We start from the raw sequence: 19,550 nt of genomic DNA on the forward strand, positions 1-19,550 counted from the left end.
CCACATCCTATTAGCTAAATACATCCTATTAGCTGAAACTCAGTCACATAATTACACCTAACTGCAAGAGAGGCAGGGATGTGTGGTCTAGCTGTGTGCACAGGGGGGAAAAAACAAAAAAGAAAGAAACAGGCTTTCTGAAAGCCAGCCAGTCTCTGCTAACCTAGGTCACAGAAGTAATAAGATTTGCTCAGTTCGTAATTATTAACCCATTAGAAATAAAAGCAAATTTGTGGATAATTTAAATTTCAGTAATCTAAAAAACATTGTGCATTGAACTTTAGGGGGTATTTTCTCTTTGCATTTGAGTATATATGTGGCTGATACTCTTGAAGTGTCTCTCTAAGCAAATAACATGCACTGTACAGATTTCATTCCTGCAAGGCCAGGAAACTGCTCAGTTTTGCCATCTAGTCTCCTCCTTTGGAACCGTTTGCAAACTAATCCAAAGTGTATCACCTTTCAAATCTTCGTTGGAGCTAAATGTGGTATTTCAACAAACTTATTGGCTTGCAGATAAACATAAAGTAAGTATAAGATGTGATAAAATAATCAGCATAGAATCAGAAATCAGCTGATTTCTGAAAATCTAATTTTCAAATCATTGTTTTTTGTTTATTCCATTTTACTGTAGATGCTTGGAGTTAATAAGCATGAAAAAATATTTTTACGAAATAAAAAATAGTGCTGAAAATAAAGAATTGACTATACAAAAAAGGTACTACAAAATGTTAATAGTTCAAATCAATTTTGAAAAATGGCTAAATCTGTTATCATTTTTATTAGAATTTTTTAAAATAAAGAGCATGATAAGAGCTGTCAACAGTTTCTCCAGATTAGACTTGTCTTTTTAAAGTCTTAAAACCTAATTATGAGTGAAGCTAGCATTTTGTTTGCTGTGTCTTCTCTTTTCTCATTCCTTGAGAGTTTCACTAAGACTGTACCTCCTTTCAGGCCTTAAAAATTGAGCAGTAATAGTCAATAGATTATATTACCAGGAGGTGTATTAATTTCTGGAAGACATCAAGACTCCAAAGCTTGCCTTGAAATCATCAGTTAATCACGTGGCCCAATTGCAACAATTGAGGAAAGGAGAATGGAGCTATCCCATGCCACTAAAAGGCTTAGCATACTAATGGCCCTTTGACACTACCAGCCATTCAGAAATCAGACTTTGTCATGCTGAAGAATAGACCACTCACCCCCAACAGGAAGCATTGGGGAGGCAAACGTGACAGTAATTCCCTGTCAGATAAAACCGAGGTATTGTTTTGGATTCCATCATATGTGAAAAGAATTACCCAGTCATAAATTTAAAATATTCTCTTTACCTGTTAGTCACTCTGTATTAGAGTTAAGTATTTGTGACAGATTAAGGTTAACCATTTATAAAATCTAGGTGTTTTTGAATGGGTTGTAGAAATTGGAATATGGTCACTTGCTATATTTTGATAATCTAAGTATTGCTAAAGATTATAGATACATCTGTGGAAGGAGAAAAATGAATCAAGATTCAAGTATTTTATATGTTTTATTAGCTAGTAGAAGGCAGGATATAGTGTGAGAAAATAAAGCATAGCAGGGTATAATCTGCTTAGAGTTGCTTTTCTCCATATTTACATAGTTTTAAATGACCTTGTATTAACATGCAACAAAACACTAGAAACAATTGAGTAGAAAGCCAGCATAAAAACCCAGTAATGGTCCATGGAAACTTAGGGAGGTGGGGGGACTCACATTAACACATCAAAACTAATTTGAAGAGGATTTAATTGATCTGTGGGTTGTCAAAGGAAGACTTCAGCTTGTAAATTACAAGTGGGTGTCTGCTCATTACCTTTTTCCTTTTGAAAATAGAGTGAAGAGACATAATCTTAGTGTTTTATCTGTTTTTATTTATTTATTATTTCCCACCTTAACTATGAATGCAGTGCCTTATTTTGCCCAATTATCTTTTGTTTGAATCATTTTTCAAAGGGGGAAATATTTATTTCAGGGTGATTATCTCTTGTTCCATGAAAGAGGAAAAAACAGGTTCAAATCAGGGAGACTTCATCAAAGAGACTTGTAATCCCTATTGTGTCTGTGTATTCTTCCCATCAATTTAGAGAATGTGATAAATATCTCTTTGAATCAAGCATTGGCACTTACTTTTTCAGGCGCCAACAATTTAAACGTGGTGCAAAAATAAGATATTCAGATACAGTAATTTACTACATTGAGTCGCTTTTGAATGTAAAAAAAACCACTTGTAATTCTTTTTAAAATGCCCCCTTTGCTAGAAGTACTTAATTTTTTTGTATAACTTTTATTTTATAATAGCACTATGTTTTCGGGGGAAGAGAAAAATAAAACAAGATCATTCTTTGTGACTCAACACGTTTCACTGAACCCAAGAAATGAATAATTGCAAAAGAATAAGAAGCCTTTTAAAGTTTATTTAGCTCGGAAAACATTCCCCAGACTGTCAGCTGCAGTTTCACTCTCCTGCAAAAGCAATTATTGTTTTACAGTTTTTGAACAGAATAGGTTTACAGCAACATGGAATTTATTTTCTTGATTGCTCAATTACCACACATTTTAAAAGATTAATTTTCAAATTTTAATTTTGTTGTCCTTATAGTATTGCCAAGTTTCTACATGGTTTTAATTTAATGTTCATCAATTGGTATGTTTATTACTCCATTCCTGTCTCATCTTGAGGTATAGTGGATAATTATTTTTTTCCTTTCAAAACAAAAATGGTGATAAAGGTTACTGGTAGATTTTGAGCTATCTAAAACCTTTATTATAAGTTTTTCTTTTTTAATTTTGACGATTGTGAGAACAGTTTTCTTAAGAGAAAAAGTGCATGTTTTAAAGAATAACATTATTATCTGGGTACAGATACATATTAGAAATCATGTTTTATCATCCTGGAACAGGAAGAAAAATACCTTATTTAAAAATTCAAGTTAATATTGTGGGTGATTTATGACCATCTAGGGGCTTGTTCGTTTGCTAGTAAGCATCTGTAAAAAAATTACAAAAAATATGTAGTAAAGGTATAATATTGACAGAATACCAGCAAGATCAACAGAAACGTAGTCTTTTGAAATAAAAAAAATTCAATTGTATTCCTGATTTTCTTTTTGTGTACCAAAATTAAACCACTTAATGAGTCCTGAGTGACTATGTTTTTTTACCTTACCAATCCGTATTTTACTTTATTAAATACTATTTTAATTTTTAGGAAGTTAAAAAAAGTAAAATAAACAATATTTTTTAAAGTAACAAAAAGTAAAATCGAACACCTTGGATGACATTCTCATCATGTGTTTCCATTCCCTGTTCTGTGATTTCCATCAGGTGCTGAGAAGCCCTGGGCAGAGCTGAAACTTTGTTGCACAAGAGCAACTGGTCTGTCAATGATGCTGATATTACAAACTGCACTTTGAAGACTGACTTGCTTCTCTAGCTGGGATGAGCACCCCCACTCCCTCAGCCTACCAGGCACGCAAAACCACAAGAAAAATGTGATCATCTTTTTCTTGGAACTCAATTTTACTCCAGAGTAGTTAATTTTAAACCTCATTTTGCATTAAAAATACGTAATACTATGAAATACAGTGCAAAAATCTCATATTTCTTTAGGTCAAACACACGACAGTTCGAAACAATTTTGAAGTTGTGGAGACCTTCCTGATACCTTCTCAAGTTCATGCTTCTGAACTGTTAAGCTGTCCAAGTAGAAAAGCATGAGAAACCCTGAATTAAAACACAGAAATGTGAAATCTTTTTTTTGTTTCCTTCCTAATTGTATGGCAGTTCCTATACGCACTGTTATCTTAGATGAGTTCTACTTACTCGAATTATAAACTATTTTGTCTCTGAAATTTGGGCTTAGAAAAGAAAAAAAGAGAGAGAGAGAGACAGAGTCTTGCTATTTTGCCCAGGCTGACCTCAAACCCCTGAGCTTAAGCAATCCTCCCACCTCAGCCTTGTTAGTAGCTGGGACTACAGGCAACTGAAACTTTTGAAAAAGACAAAACCCAAAACAAGATAAAGGCAAATGAAATCCAAATTGAGTGATGAATGGTATTTCAAGACTATTGTGTTACTGAGCCACATGTAGGGAGGTAATGATGTTATTTCTTCTTGGGCTTTTTATCGTTTTGAAATCTTTTTCCTACTTGTAAAATATTTTCCTACTTGTACAATATTTGAAAAAATAAATAAAACCAGATAGAAAAAGAAAAAGACGGGATTAAAATTCACCTTAGGTCTTACCACCATGAGAGTAGCCCTGATTATCAATGAATTATTTATTGGGTGCTTACCATATAACAGACATCTTTCTATGCACACATGTAAAAATTTTACATAAATATAAACATACCATATACATGCTGTTCTATTAATTGCTTTTCTGTAATAAAAATATGTCGCAGACAACAAATATATGTCTACATCATCTTTCAATAGTTGTCTAGTATTCCCTTATGCAGTTCTAGACTACTTAACATAACCATTGTTGTTACAGCCTTTCTTAATTTCTTATCCCTACATCAATCCATTGAGACTGAAGCCTTCTCAAGTTTCCTCCAAAAATGAGTACTTCTGTCATTTCATGATTTTTCAACTGAAGAATACAACAGATAGTCCTTGTATATATTTATGAGTTTATATATCCATATATATACATATGTGTGTTTGAAATATGTCTGTATTTTTTTGTTGTATTTTCTTTAAAATCTCATTCTCCATTTAATATAATTTCCTCTATAGGTTATGATAAGAAGACTCAAATATCTTTACCAACTCCATCGAATAATACATTATTTGCAAATGTAGCTTACACAAGTCCCCTGCTTATAGCAGAATCACTTACGTTGAAAGATGTCTTTCAGAACTGTAACCACTGTCTTGAGGATGAATACACCTAACTAGATCTGAATTTTCAGTATAATTGCACAACTATAGCATGTATTCTTTGGTTATTCTCATCCCTTTATGCTTCATGTTCTCATGGAGTTAGTCAGCCAAACTGAATTTCCTCTGGGGAAATTATATGCACATTTTCTGCATAATCTCTGGAGGTTCAAGCTTTGAGGATCTTTGTACATAATGGAAGAGGAGAGTCCTTTGACTATAATTGTCTTAATCCTTAAGATGTTTTGTGTGTCATGAATGGGGAAGCCATCATTTCATCTAAGGCTTCCTGAGACAGGATCTGTAAGATATTTGCTTCTCAGTGATTTTATTGAGTAATGCATTGAATAGGTGAAGTTCATAATCACTAAATAAGCACATGCTAAATAAATTTGCTGTAACTACATTTTAAGGTCGATTGGTGCCCTCAGGTTATATCTGGTCATACACAATAACATTTCATACTGAAAAAGGATTTGCTTGTTGAATTAAGTGATTTTTTTTAAAGTTGATGATAAGGGTTAACATTCTACTCCTAGCTAGATTTGGCACATTAAAATATTTCTTACTCCAGAGGGAGTTTTAATTTTGTTCACAACATTTTACCTAGAGATAGTCTTTTCCTTAACAATTATTTTGTTATCAATATCTACATTTTAAACCAGAGTTCATACAGGAGTCTGTTATAAATAGAATCATAAATTAATTTTGCACTGTATGTGGCTAGATTTAATAGAATCAAAGGAACAGTCTGCCCTTTGTTTTTTAAATTGTTTCCAAAATAAAATTCATAGACTCACATTTATCCTTGAATTACTTAACCTGCAGAAAATTTTCAAAAATAATAACTGATACATTGAACAACGTGGAAACCAAATGGAAGTATGGGATTTCTCTTTCTAGAATACTTTTCTTAAAAGAGACTTAAATTTCTTTAGAGTGCAGCTTCCCTTTAGATAACAAAATTGAGAGGTGAAGCCAGCTGGACTTCCTCCGTAGAGTGGGGACTTGGAGAACTTTCTGTCTTACAAGAGAATTGTAAAATGCACCAATCAGCAGTCTAAAGCTAGGATTGTAAAATGCACCAATCAGCGCTCTGTAGCTAGCTAGCGGTTTGTAAAATGCACCAATCAGTGCTCTGTAAAAATGTACCAATCGGTGCTCTGTAACTAGCTAGAGGTTTGTGAAATGGACCAATCAGCACCCTGTAAAATGGACCCATCAGTACCCTGTAAAATGGACCAATCAGCACTCTGTAAAGTGGACCAATCAGCAAGACATGGGCGGCGACAAATAAGGGAATAAAAGCTGGCCACCCCAGCCAGCAACAGGGCAGCCTACTGGGGTCCTTTTCCATGCTGTGGAAGTTTTGTTCTTTTGCACTTCACAATAAATCTTGCTGCTGCACTCTCTTTGGGTCTGTGCCACCTTTAAGAACTGTAACACTCACCGTGAAGGTCTGCAGCTTCATTCTTGAAGTCAGCGAGACCATGAACCCACCAGAAGGAACCAACTCTGGACACAAAATGAGCAAGATGATTTCTTAAGGTCACATTTATTGTCATAAAAGGGAGGTCCTAGGAGGTCATACCAGCTTCACTTATCTCTCTCTTATTTTTTTTAATTTTTATTTTTAGAAATGGGTTCTTGCTATGTTGCCCAGGCTGTAGTACAATGGCTATTCACAGACTCAATCATAGTTCACTGCAACCTTTAGCTACTGGCTTCAAGAGATCCTTCTGCTTCAGCCTCCTGAGTAGCTGGGACTACAGGTGTGCACTACCACACCCAACTTTATTTTTAATCTCCTCTAAAGACAGAGGGGCTTAGTCACAATTCTCAGAATAATTTTTATTTTGTCTTGCTTTGGCTCTGGAAATACAGCTAAATGGAATGTTTAATGTTTCGAAAAACAATTCACAAATCTTCTATGGCTAGTTATTCCTTTATTGTCAATCAAATGCCAATCCACATTTTATATAATTAAAACTTGAAAGTAAACTTAAATAGGTATTAAAATTATGCATGTTTACCCTAAAATATTTAAATACCATAGACAAGTATTCTTAAGGGTGATCCATAATGTTACAATGCAGAAATAACCACTAAAGGCATTTTGATGCATTTTTTCTAGTTTTTTTCCTGTGTGTAAATTTTTATATATATTTAAATTGGAATCTTCTGTTGGTTCATACTGAAATGTATTTGTCTAAGACAGATTCCTATTATAGACGAGGAATTACTAGACAAGAGAATGAATATTTTTAATGGTCTTGATTCATGGCATCATATTACTTTGAACACAGTTGTGCCAATTTATAACCTTACCAGTTGTGAGTGTGCATGCCTGTTTTGTTTTGTTTTATTTTTGTTTTTTACTGTCTTGCCTACATTAATATTTGTTTGCTTTGCTAATTTAATAGGTATGGTGGGCTAAATGGTGGGCCCATGTTCAAAAAGAGATGTTCACATCCTAATCCCCAGAACCTGTGAATATTACCTTCTATGGCAAAATAATGAATAATGCCTTACATGGCAAAAGGTGTGATTAAATTAAATGTCTTGAGATGGGGATTTATCCTGGATTATTTGGGTAGGCCCTATATGCAATCTTGTGTATTTTTATGAGAGTCAAAGGACGTTTGAAGACACACAGAGGAGGAGGCAACGTGAAGACAAGACAGAGATTGCAGTGATGTGGCCACAACCCCAGGATGTCATGTTGGACTAAGTATATGTGGGTATTTATTATACAGTAAAGGTGCATTCAAAATAGTGGAACAAAAGATGGGTTTTTCATAAAATAACATTTTAGCATTTGGCTAGTCATTTAGAAAAGATAAGTCAAATTCCTATGTTTAGATCTTTACAAACTTGAATGATTTAAATGTAAAAGAACTTGAAGAAAATATGTGTAGATATTTATATTTCATTGTTTGGACATTATTATAGAAACTGAAAATTAAGTCTTAGAACTTCCTTATGGTAATGAATACCAAAAACAAGCTGAATGATAAAAAATTGTGAATCACAACACTTGTTGAAGAAGTAATAACCATAATGTACAAACGAATAAGCCTGTAAAAATAATTCAATAGAAAAAAATCAGTGATAGGCTTTAGCACTTGCATGTTATGTGAAGAGGCACAGCTAGCAAATAAATGCAAAAATATATTCAACTTTATTAATAAGAGACATGTAACTAAAACCAACCATAAAATACAGTTTCTACATCTATAAAGTTTGAAAAGATTAAAACAACTCATTGTTGTAGAAGGTGAAGGAAAATAGACCCTCTCATTCACTGTGGATGTTTAAATCACTAAAATTTTCCTAGAAGACAGTTTGCCACAGTTTATCAAAATGTAAAATGTCTATAGGCTGCGACCCATCATCTCAATTCTAGGACTTATTGCAAAGGAAAAATTGTGCAAATGCAAAATGATATATATATATTAAAATATTTATTCTGATTTTGTTTATTTTAGCATCTTCCCATCCCAATTCATTAATGTAGAGCTATACAAGACAATTATGGTACAATCCTGTAGTGGAATACTCCGTGACCATTAAAAATTAATATATGATTCTGTATTGATTCATGAAAAAATATGTCCACAAGATTCTATCAGTGGAAAAGAAAGCATGTATAGAATGACCCTATTTATTTAAAATTGATTGCTAAGTATAGTACTCTGGAATAATAGTATCTGGAAAGATATTCACAAAATCAGCAGCAGTTATCCTTATGTGTTGATATTCATATTTTGGATGCTTTCTCTTATTTGACTTTTTCTGTACTGTTTTAATTTTTAATATGAACCCATGTAATTTTACAAAAATATATAGCTACAACTATTGTTAATGCATAATGAAGTAAGGAATGAAATAGCTTATGTGAAGACTAGAAGCAATTGCTATGTACTGAATTACAGAATTTCAGGAAACACTAACAGTCCAGGTAAAATTGGAAATCACCCATTTATTTTGTCACTGATGTTAGTGATGATACGGTATTCTCCAGTAGAGCTATGTGGCTTTACATTCTATATTCTAAAAGCACTCCTTTGAATATCATGGGCCAAATCTTATGAACTCAGATTATAGAGTTTTACTATAACCGGAAGTGTAAAGAGCATGCAGAACATGATGGGTGGGAATTACTCATCAGATAGAAAGAAGAAGGAGACATTTTGCATAATAGGAGAAGAAGAGGCAAATTAGTAAGGAATGCAAGCAGAGAGAAGACAAGCATTAACTGGATCCCTGAATAGAGATTTGGTGAGCCATCATTCTGGGTCTTAGGCAAAGGAAGCATGTGGCAAGATGATAGGAAGCCTAGATAGCTTGGGAAGAATCTGAGGCAATCAAGCTTCGTACTCTGCTTTCCTGACCTATCACCATGGCTCTAGAATGGTAGGTCAGCAAAAGCAGAGTGGGGATTCTAGAGAGATGGGCCTGGAATATTGTCTGAAGCCTATGACCTTTATATAGTACTTAGTGGTAGGAAGAAGAGGTGCTATAAGGACTGGCAGATCAAAATGGCTTGAGTTGGGAAATGAAAGCTGGAGTTTTTGGGAAACTTACACTGGAGGCCATGGTGAGGAGGTAGTCATCAGCAGAGGTGACCATGCAGGACCAGACACTCCTGGCAGATGCCAACGCCCACTACTGAGGAAACAGACAGACTTGCTGCCCTCTGTTGGAGACAGAGGAAGACCCGGAACAACACTGTCCAGTGGAAATTTAATGCAAACTACACATGTGATTTAAAATTGTCTAATAGCCACACTTAATGTTAAAAACCCAAAGAACAAAAAAACCACACTTCATGTGCTCAGTAGCTGGATATCACTGGTGTCTACTGTATTGGACAGTGCAGATCAAGAGAACAGCAAATAGACCAATGGTCCTTCTCCTTCCCATCATCATAAATACACAGAAGCTTCTCTACTCGGAAACAATGTTGGCAAGAGAGAGTGGGAGAGGAGATCTTCCAGCAGTGAGAAATATACCTGATGGAGAGTTAAAATTATGGATTGATAACTTTCAGCTAGAGGAATCAGTTATTTTCAAATAGACATTATGTTTTTTTGTTTTTGTTTTTGTTTTCAATTTTCACTGGAAGTTGGAGACTTAAGAACAAGATGAGGACCAGGCACCATGGCACACACCTGTAATCCCAGCACTTTGGGAGGCCGAGGCAGGTGGATCACCTGAGGTCAGCAGTTTGAGACCAGCCTGTCCAATATGGTGAAACTCCATCTCTACTAAAAATAAAAAAATTAGCCAGGTGTGCTGGCGGGCACCTGTAATCCCAGCTACTTGGGAGGCTGAAGCAGGAGAATCACTTGAACCCAGGAGGCGGAGGTTGCCGTGAGCCGAGATCTCACCATTGCACTCCAGCCTGGAGGACAAAAACAAAACTCTGTCTCCATCCCCTGCCAAAAAAACAAGATGAGATAACTAAAAATAAAGAAATATGTAATTCTTGCACATTTGAATAAAACAGTACACTTTAACCCTCATCATAAAATTTGAAAACTTGTTTTTTTACTGAGAGGAAACCTAGCAATTATTAAGCATATTAAGTATGTCACTGTGCCTTCCACTGTATTTAGGCATAGTTGCCTGGAGCTAAGTCAGTATTGCTTGAATCCTCCAAATGCTTGTAACCTAAAGTCAAGACTACACAACACTAGCTGTTACAAACAAATTGTGATAATTGAGAACTGGGTTTTTTGGGGCACAGGAGCTTCATAACATTTGATTTTAAACAGCATGTCAGGACTACTGCAAGGCTTTAGGAAAGCCCTTCTCTGAGCTGTTTTCATTCCTGTGTTATACCCATCAGGCTCACTCTTACTTCTCTCCCTCCACTTGTATGTGTGTGTGTGTGTGTTTAAGATTTCATTTTCTTTAGAGCAGTTTTAGGTTAACGGCAAAACTGAGAGGAAGGCACAGAAATTTCCCGCATACTCCCTCACCTCACACATGCATAGCCTCCCCAGTAGTCAACATCCCCCACTAGAGCTGTGCATTTGTTACAACATAGCATAGCCACCCAAAGTGACATAGCATAGCCACCCAAAGTGAAAAGTTTACATTAGGATTCACTTGGTTTTGTACCTTCTATGGGTTTGGCTAAATGTATAATAATATGAATCTGTCATAGAGTATTTTATACTGAGTATTTTCACTGCCCTCAAAGCCTTCTGGGCTCTGCCTATTTATCCCTCCTCCCCCACCCTCCCGACCACCAGACAACCCCTTGCAACCACTGATCTTTTTACTGTCTCCATAGTTTGCCTTTTCCAGAATGTCATATAGTTGGAATTATATTGTATGTAACCTTTCCAGATTGGCCCCTCATGCTTAGTAATATGTACTTAAGGTTCCTACATGTCTTTTCATGGCTTAATAGCTAATTTCTTTTATTGCCAAATAATACTCCACTGTCTGAATGTACCAGTTTGTTTGTTCACTTACTTAAGGACATCTTGGTTGTCCCCAACTTTTCCAATTATCAATAAAGCTGCTATAAATATCTGTGTCCCCAAATCCAGAACACTGACAACATCAAATGCTGGCAAGGCTGTGGAACAATAAAAAGTCTGATTTATTGCTGCTTTGAATGCCAAATGGTATACAACCACTTTGGAGACAGTGTGATAGTTTCTTATGAGACTAAACATGCTTTTACCATACGATCTTTGCAGTATGCAGTCTCCTTGGTAATTACTGAAAGGAGTTGAAAACTTACGTCTACACCAAATCTGCCTTCGCATTTTATGTTCCCCTATCTAGAATATCTTCCTCCTTTCTGATACCTTGTTCTATTCTGCTATAGTCTGAGTGTGTCTCCTCAAGTTCATGTGTTGAAAATTCAATCCCAATGCAACTAGTGTTGAGAGGTGGGGCCTTTTGGGAGATGTTTGGGTCATGAAGGCTCCACCCTCATGAATGGATTAATGCCACTATAAAAAGGGCTTGAGGGAATAAATTCTCTCTTGTACTCTTCTGCCATGTAAGGATATAATCTTCCTCCTCTCTGGAGGAACAATAAGTCACCATCTTGTAACCAGAGACCAAATCTGCTGGTGACATGATCTTGGACTCCCCAGCCTCCAGAACTATGAAGGAATAAATTTCTGTTTTTTATAAAGAACGGTCTGTGTTATTCTGTTATAACAGCACAAAATGGACTAAAACATACCTATATTTCAAGAACAAGTTTAACTTCCATCCTGGTTGTAAACCCTAACTAGCCTCATTCAATTTAAATAGAACTTATTGGGTGTTTCACAGTAAATGGCTAGACTTTGAGCTACATACTCTTTTGTTTTATTTTCCAGTTTCTTTATTTGGTGTCTTATCTCACCAGCGAATTCATGCTCTATTCATGGGAAAAGACTCTTACTTTCTTTATTTACCTAACACATTCAGTGAAGTGCTAACCTTGGGATTAATCCTCAGAGACTACTTTTTGCTTCAATTGAATCAACTAAGTAGTCTGTAATGATTCAATTGGAAGATTAAAGTAGCCAAATGTAGCCATTTTAATGTAGTCATTTTGTTAGCACAGGGTTACTGTTGTAGAAAGGGGAGTCCAAACTGCAAATAGGTAATCACATGGAATTACATTCTGAATGCTGTATTGACAATTTTGATTTTATCTTCTTCAAATATTCTATGGCCAATAAATGTTCCTGACCTTAAGTTTTCCAACCACTGTTCATAAAAGTGTTGATCATTTCTTGGCTGTAGTGAGGTGAAAGGGTGATCACCATTTCTAAATACACTATATTTGCATTTATTACTTCCATTTATTCCTAGAAGATGCTCACCCTCCTCAAGCACTTTAACATAGAAAATTATTTCCACAGTTGATTCTTTTGGAGCACCTTCAGTTCTATAATACAATATGCACATCTTTTATCAATGACTATGGGCTGAAACTATTCACCAAAACATGAAATAAAGACTCCCACCTTTTTGGCTTCACTTTTACCATGCTCATGTAAAGACACAAATTGATGTGTCCACTCAAATTGAGGCAAAATCAGAATGGTATATGATTATGTACTAGTAGTTGACTTATCAGGAGAAAAATGCCTACCAAAGCAGTATTCTGTGTGTTTTACACACACACACACACACACACACACACACACACACACACAGAGTTTTTTGTTTTTATTTTTTCTTTTTTGAGACAGAGTCTCACTCTGTCACCCAGGCTGGAGTGCAAGGGCGCAATCTCGGCTCACTGCAAGCTCCGCTTCTCGGGTTCACGCCATTCTCCTGCCTCGGCCGCCTGAGTAACTGGGACTACAGGCACCTGCCACCATGCCCAGCTAACTTGTGTGTGTGTGTGTGTGTGTGTGTGTGTGTATTTTTAGTAGAGACAGGGTTTCACCGTGTTAGCCAGGATGGTCTTGATCTCCTAACCTTGTGATCTGCTTGCCTCTGCCTTCCAAAGTGCTGGAATTACAGGCGTGAGCCACTGCACTTGGCCACAGTTTTAGCATAAAATACTTAAAAAGCAAGAGCAGTACATCAGTACTATTCAAAGTGGTGTTCAAAGAGGTATGCTTCTAGTACTTTGTGGAGTCATTTTAGTGCTTCTGGCACATTATATTAGGTTGGTGCAAAGGTAATTGTGGTTTTTACCATTGAAGGTAATGGCAAAACCTCCAATTACTTTTGCACCAACCTAATAAGACAATAAACATCTAAATAAGGTTATAGCCTCAGTTTTGATTTTGGATTACCTTACAAAACCTTGAGCTTAGAGTTTATTTTTAATTATAGTGCTTTAATATTTGTCAGACATATGGCTTTTACTCTTGTCTTCCTATCTGGAGAATTTCAATATTGATATTCTCTTGTTTAAACATAAAAGTGGTTACCTTTATGCTACTGTTTCTGCTGAAATAATACCTATTTGACCCAAAAGGCTTCTTTACTTTTGTTAAAGTGTTCAGTTCAAAAGGCATTTTGCTTGTTCACATAGACTAATTTAGTAATTGTGATTTTTATAATCTAAAAATTCAGAATATTACTTCTAAGAGGTTTCAAGGGATGATTTAAAATGGATACTTTTCTCATGTGTGGGTCTAATAATGATGAAATTATGGGAATTAGTGGATTAGGCAGGAATACAGTAATTCTTAGGAGTGAAGAATTATATACAAAACTCTATGTGGTAGTGAATTATGTCAAAACTGAGTGCAGTTAGTAATTTCACAAATATCTATGGAGGGCTTGCTATATACTGGACACCATCTTAGGTGGTGAATGAGCTGTAATGAAAAACATAGACATTAGTCATAAACTTGGAAGTTTAGAATTCAGCAGTTACTAATATATTGATAATACAATGGATGAGATGAACTTACTGTCTCACATGACCAGAGGTTTGCTGATGTGAGCAATGTTCCTTAGAGTTATAAAAAATAAGACATTGATTTAAATGATTTTATATTTCATATTACATAAAAATAATTCATGGATTGGATCAGATTTTACAACCCACAGTATTTAGCTCCATCACAAAGGAAGCATAAAATTTAAAGTTCTTTACTGGTTTAGGTGTTTAAAGTGCAGACTGGTGGCTTGAACCTTTGATTGAATTTCTTTTCAGCCTAATAAGGTTTTATAAGGAATGAATGCTTTTCCTAAAGCTGTCAAAATTAGGCTTAGGGAAAGTGCATCCTCTTCGTTATATCTATCTCATCCTTCACACATTTGCAGAAATGTGAGACAATTTTTTTTTTTTTTTTTTAAGACAGAGTCTCGCTCTGTCTCCAGGCTGGAGTGCGGTGGCACAAGTTCGGCTCACTGCAACCTCCGCCTCCCGGGTTCAAGCGCTTTTTCTGCCTCAGCCTCCGGAGTAGCTGGGACTATAGGTGCGCGCCACCATGCCTAGCTAGTTTTTGTATTTTTAGTAGACACGGGGTTTCACCATGTTGGCCAGGAGGATGGTCTCCCTGACCTTGTGATCCACCCATCTTGGCCTCCCAAAGTGCTGGGACTACAGGCGTGAGACACCGTGCCTGATCCTTGTTTTTTTGTGTTTTTTTGTTGTTGTTGTTGTTGTTTTGTTTTTTTGAGGGGAAGTCTCACTGTCGCGCAGGCTGGAGTGCAGTGGAGTGGTCTCAGTTCATTGCAATCTCTGCCTCCCGGGTTCAAGAGATTCTCGTGTCAGCCCCCAGCTACTCGGGGGGGGGGGGTGCCTACCACCACGTGCAGCTAATTTTTGTTATTTTTAGTAGAGATAGAGTTTTGTCATGTTGGCCAGGCTAGTCTGGAACTCCTGACCTCAGGTGATCCACCCGCCTCAGCCTCCCAAAATGCTGGTAAGAGGTGGCAATGTGCTAGCAGCCCTCACTCTCAGCGCCTCCTCTGCCTCGGCGTCCACTCTGGCGGTGCTTGGGGAGACCTTCAGCCCGCCACGGCACCGTGGGAACCCCTCTCTGGGCCGGCTGAGGCCGGAGCCTCCTCCCTCTGCTTGTGTGGAGGTATGGAGGGAGATGCGCGGGCGGGAACCGGGGCTGCGCTTGCTGGCCAGTGTGAGTTCCGGCGGGCGCGGGGTTGGCGGGCCCCGCACACTGAGCGGCCAGCTGGCGCCACCGGCTCAGGGCAGTGAGAGGCTTAGCATCCCGGCCAGCAGCTGCGGAGGTTGCATCGGGTGCCCCAACAGTGCCGGCCCCCTCGGTGCCGCACTCAAATTCTAGCGGGGCCTTAGCTGCCTCCCCGGCGGGGCGGGGCTCGGGACCTGCAGGCCTCCATGTCTGAGTTCCCGGTGGGCTCCCGCGAGGCCTGAGACTCCCCGAGGGCGCCGCCCCCTGCTCCGTGGAGCCCTGTCCCATGGACAGCCCAAGGGCTAAAGAGTGCAGGTAGGGCTCAGGACTGGTGGGCAACTATGCCTGCAGCCCTGGTGCTGGATCCACTGGGTGAAGCCAGCTGGGCTCCTGAACCAGATGGGGACTTGGAGAACTTTTATATCTAGCGGGAGGATTGTATGTACACCACTCAGCACTCTGTATCTAGCTAACATAGTGGGGACTTGGAGAATTTTTCCCTCTAGCACTCTGTGTCTAGTTCAAGGATTGTAAATGCACCAATCAGCACTCTTTGTGTCTAGCTCAGGGTTTGCAAATACACCAATCAGCACTGTGTCTAACTCAGGGTTTGTGAATACACCAATTGGTACTCTGTATCTAGCTAACCTAGTGGAGACTTGAAGGACTCCCACTCTGTGACTCTGTGTCTAGCTCAAGGATTGTAAATGCACCAATCAGCACTCTGTGTCTAGCTCAAGGTTTGTAAATATACCAATTGGTACTCTGTATCTAGCTAACTCTGTATCTAGCTAACTAGCACTCTGTGACTGTCTAGCTCAAGGATTGTAAATGCACCAATCGGCAGGCTGTCAAAATGGACCAATCAGCTGTCTGTAAAATGGACCAGTCAACTCTCTATAAAATAGACCAATCAGCAGGATGTGGGTGGGGTCATATGAGGGAATAAAAGCAGGCTGCCCCAGCCAGCAGTGGCAACCTGCTCTGGTCCCCTTCCACACTGTGGAAGCTTTGTTCTTTCATTCTGTGCAATAAATCTTGCTGCTGCTCACTCTTTGGGTCCATGCTGCCTGAATGAGTTGTAAGACTCACCCGGAAGGTCTGCAGCTTCACTCCTGAAGCCAACGAAATCACGAACCCACCGGGAAGAACGAACAACTTCAGACACTCTGCGTTTGAGAGCTGTAACACTCACCACAGAGGTCTGCAGCTTCACTCCTGACAGCGAGACCCCGAACCCACCAGAAGGAAGAAGCTCCAGACACATCTGAACTTCTTCTGAAGGAACAAACTCTGGACGCACCATCTTTAAGAACTGTAACACTTGCTGCGAGGGTCGGTAGCTTCGTTCTTGAAGTTAGTGAGACCAAAAACCCACCAATTCCGGACACAGTGGGATTACAGGCATGAACCACCCCGCCCAGCCACAAGTTTTTAAGTATTGAGAAAATATGAGATTTGAAAAATGTTTTGATTCTTCATCTGATATAGTAGTAGAAGTGAAGTATTAAGACTAGGGTCAACTATGAGGTTGAGGGAGCATGTTATATTCATAGAAGTATCTCGTACAATTATTATGTTCATACAAGATAAGTATCTCACAAAAATGTTGCAAGTTGTATAAACTCTTTTATAGTTCAGATAAAACTCTGTGAATATGACCTCCACCTGATTCTGAAGCATATTGCAGATAAGCATAGAGAAGTGAAACTTGAATAAATTTAAACATTTAGTGTTTGGGTTTTTGTTGTTGTTGTTGTTTGTTTGGGTTTTTTTTGAGATGGAGTCTTGCTCTGTCACCCAGGCTGGAGTGCAGTGGCATGTTCTCAGCTCATTGCAAGCTCTGCTTCCCGGGTTCATGCCATTCTCCTCCCTCAGCCTCCCGAGTAGCTGGGACTGCAGGTGCCGGCTACCAGGCCTGGCTAATTTTTTCTATTTTTAGTAGAGACAGGGTTTCACTGTGTTAGCCAGGATGGTCTCAATCTCCTGACCTTGTGATCCACCTGCCTTGGCCTCCCAAAGTGCTGGGATTACAGGTGTGAGCCACCGCACCAGGCCTAAACATTTAGAGTTTTTAAAATAAAATCACCTCTCTGTGCAGAAAGCAAGCATTGCTTTGAAGTCCTTTTTTATTTTTTTATTTTTATTTTTATTTTTTTTGAGACGGAGTCTTGCTCTGTGCCCCAGGCTGGAGTGCAGTGGCCCGATCTCGGCTCACTGCAAGCTCCGCCCCCCGGGTTCACGCCATTCTCCTGCCTCAGCCTCCCGAGTAGCTGGGACTACAGGCGCCCGCCACCTCGCCCGGCTAATTTTCTTGTATTTTTAGTAGAGACGGGGTTTCACCGTGTTAGCCAGGATGGTCTCGATCTCCTGACCTCGTGATCCGCCCGTCTCGGCTTCCCAAAGTGCTGGGATTACAGGCTTGAGCCACCGCGCCCGGCCTTGAAGTCCTTTTTAAAAGTGTGCTCCACGTAGAATAAAAACTCTTAAAAAATGAAGCCAAATGAAATAAATATCAGTAAACAGTGAAAAATAAATATCTGGAAAAATGGTTGATTAGGAAGCGTCAGGAATCAGTTTTCCTACCTAGATAACAGTTGCACTGGCAGAATCTGTCTGATGTAACTCTTTTGGAACTCTGGAGTCCATTGAGGGCTTGCAACCTCCAGGAGAAGGCTTGGACCATAAATTGTGGTTAACTTCAGTCAATTACAGCTCTTACTATAATAGCAGCTACCTATCTTTCACCCCCAGATGGAGGCAGGCAATTGTGCACATGTTCATGAAGCAACCTAAGCATACTTTGTGGGAGCCAGAGTAGGGAAAAAGAACCATATCCTCCAAATATTAGGAATCTGTGTCCTGATAACGGACTGCATCTTATGATCACAGATGCAGACAAAGTTGGGCTGCCATTGATGTTGCACCTGCCCCCATTGCTGCAAGCCTCTCTCCCTGCAGCTGAAGTAACCGCCAGGAGATTTAAAGGAACTGTGCTCCTTTCACCTCTTTCTTTCTTCCTCCCTTCCTCCCTCCCTCCCTCCCTCCCTCCCTTCCTTCCTTCCTTCCTTCCTTCCTTCCTTCCTTCCTTCCTTCCTTCCTTCCTTCCTTCCTTCCTTCCTTCTTCCTTCCTCTCTCTCTCTCTCCCTTCCTCCCTCCCTCCCTCCTTTTCTTTTCTTTCTTTCTCTCTCTCTTTCTTTCTTTTCTTTTTTTTTTTTTTTTTTCTTTTTGAGATGGAGTCTCACTCTGTCACCTAGTCTGGAGTTCAGTGGAGTGATCTGGGCTCACTGCAACTTCCACCTCTCTGGTTCAAGCCATTCCCCTGCCTCAGCCTCCCGAGTAGCTGGGATTACAGGCACACACCATCACGTCTGGCTAATTTTTTTGTATTTTTGGTAGAGACGGGGTTTCACCTTGTTGGCCAGACTGGTCTCAAACTCCTGACTTCAGGCGGTCTGCCTGCATTGGCCTCCCAAAGTGCTGAGATTACAGGCATGAGCCACCACGCCCGGCCTCTTTCTTTCTTTTTATAAAATTTTTTTGAAACCTCCCCATCCACCTTTATTTCTGTCACTTTCAACTTCTAGCAGCCAGACATTAAAGACTAGCACATTAAGATCAGGTATGGTGGCTCATGCTTGTAATCTCAGCACTTTGGGAGACCGAGGTGGGCAGATCACTTGAGGTTAGGAGTTTGAGACCAGCCTGGCCAACATGGCAAAACCTTGTCTCTACTAAAAATACAAAATTTAGCCAGGAGTGGTGGTAAGTGTTGGTAGTCCCAGCTACTCGAGAGGCTGAGGCAGGACAATTGCTTAAACCCAGGAGGTGGAGGTTGCAGTGAGCTGAGATCATGCCACTGCACTCCAGCCTGGGCAACAGAGTGAGACTGTCTCAAAAATATAAACAAAAACAAGGACATTCAAAAGCAACTGTATTCATGGAGTAAATTAGAAAGTACCTGTGCATACCCAGAGAATGGCACAGGCTCATAAAAAATACCTCAGGCTGATCCTTGGCACAGAGAGAGCAGAGAGCAACAAAATAAAAGCA

At 38.9% G+C, this 19,550-nt stretch overlaps 1 protein-coding gene across 49 annotated transcripts in view; it reads right to left on the minus strand.

The window, feature by feature from the left end:
* Positions 1–19,550, minus strand: part of NDUFS4 (NADH:ubiquinone oxidoreductase subunit S4) — a 696,041-nt gene that overhangs the window by 134,557 nt on the left and 541,934 nt on the right. For 2 of the 49 annotated variants that reach the window (XM_050794148.1, XM_050794124.1), the window contains exon 1: positions 15,758–15,761. The exons of 46 other annotated variants lie outside the window; for them this stretch is intronic. The gene's annotated coding sequence lies outside the window, so the exon portion shown is untranslated. Of the gene's footprint in view, positions 1–15,622; positions 15,627–15,757; positions 15,762–19,550 lie in introns of those variants that run through there. One more of the 49 variants, XM_050794144.1, reaches the window with a different exon arrangement.

The sequence above is a fragment of the Macaca thibetana genome, chromosome 6 (genome assembly GCF_024542745.1).
Source record: "Macaca thibetana thibetana isolate TM-01 chromosome 6, ASM2454274v1, whole genome shotgun sequence".
NCBI classification, from domain to species: Eukaryota; Metazoa; Chordata; class Mammalia; order Primates; family Cercopithecidae; genus Macaca; species Macaca thibetana.